A 1,378-nucleotide genomic window follows, 5' to 3' on the forward strand; every position below is an offset into this window, starting at 1 on the left:
AGACAGAGCATCAAGCTATCCCCCTGGGTAGAGTGCCGTGGCTTCACAGCTCACAGCAGCCTCCAACTCCTGGGCTCAAGTGAGTCTCCTACTACAGGCGCCCGCCACAACGCCCGGCTATTTTTTGGTTGCAGCCGTCATTGTTGTTTGGCAGGCCCGGGCTGGATTCTAACCCGCCACCTTAGGTGTATGTGGCTGGCGCCTTAGCCACTTGAGCCACAGGCGCCAAGCCGAAATTTTTCATAGTTTTTAAAAAATTAAAGGAGAAATGTAAAGAGCATTGGAAGTAGGGATACATAGATAACTTTTTGAAGAATTTTGCTTTAAAGAAGACTAGAGAAATGAGACAAGTAGCTAGATGAGGATGTGGGAGCAGTTACTGCATGTTTGTAACTTCATGACTGCAGCAGTCCAGTAGAGAGGAAAAAATAGACTGAGAGGGTAAATTGTTGGAAGAATGTCCTTGAGTAGGTGAGCAGGAGTAGAGTACCTCTTACTATAATACATACTCTAAAAAAATTATTATAATAGCACCAATAATTGTATTAGTTACCTCAAAACTTAGCAGCTTAAACAATAAACACTTATTTCATACTTTGTGTGGGTCAGGGGTTTGGGCTTGGCTTAGATGGGTGGTTCTGAATGTAGCAGTCGAGATGTCATCCAGAGATGCATCTGAAGGCTGGACTAAGGGTGAGGATCTGCCTCCAGGATGATGTGTGTTTATTTATTAGCTGCTTGCTATATACTAGGCATGTATTATTACACTTTTAAGTTAAGCTGTAGAATAGCCAGCCTCCAAACTGACCTCCACTGATTCTCACCTTCTGTTGGACTTGCCCTTGACTCACATGACAGCAAATGATGCTGGCTTTTGGTGGGAGGCCTTAGTCCTTTGTCATGCGAACATCCCTGTAGGGCTATTTGAGTCTCCTGGGGTTCCACATTGCCACTGGCTTTCCCCACAAGTGATCCGAGAGAGCAAGTCAAAAGCTACCTTGTCTTAGAAATCATACTCTGTCCTTTCATAAGATGCTCTTGTTTACATAGGCCAGCCTTATTCACTGCGAGAGGGGGTGATGCAAGGGATGTGAGAATCAGTGGAGGTCAGGTTTGGAGCCTGGGTAAATATTTGAACATATGAAGGCAAAAGAGTAGAAATTTTAAAAGACTACAAGAAAGGCTCGGTGCCTTGGCTCAAGGCGCCAGCCACATACACCTAAGGTGGCGGGTTTGAATCCAGCCCCGGCCTGCCAAACAATGATGGCTGCAACCAAAAAATAGCCGGGTGTTGTGGCCAGTGCCTGTGGTCCCAGCTACTTGGGAGGCTGAGGCAGGAGAATTGCTTGAGCCCAGGAGTTGGAGGTTGCTGTGAGCT

The 1,378-nt window shown here is 46.2% G+C and overlaps 1 protein-coding gene across 1 annotated transcript in view; it reads left to right on the forward strand.

The window, feature by feature from the left end:
* Window positions 1–1,378, forward strand: part of DLGAP5 (DLG associated protein 5) — a 53,900-nt gene that overhangs the window by 8,053 nt on the left and 44,469 nt on the right. The gene's annotated exons all lie outside the window — the stretch shown is intronic.

Source organism: Otolemur garnettii, unplaced genomic scaffold, assembly GCF_000181295.1.
Source record: "Otolemur garnettii isolate 467f Iridium unplaced genomic scaffold, OtoGar3 scaffold00054, whole genome shotgun sequence".
NCBI classification, from domain to species: Eukaryota; Metazoa; Chordata; class Mammalia; order Primates; family Galagidae; genus Otolemur; species Otolemur garnettii.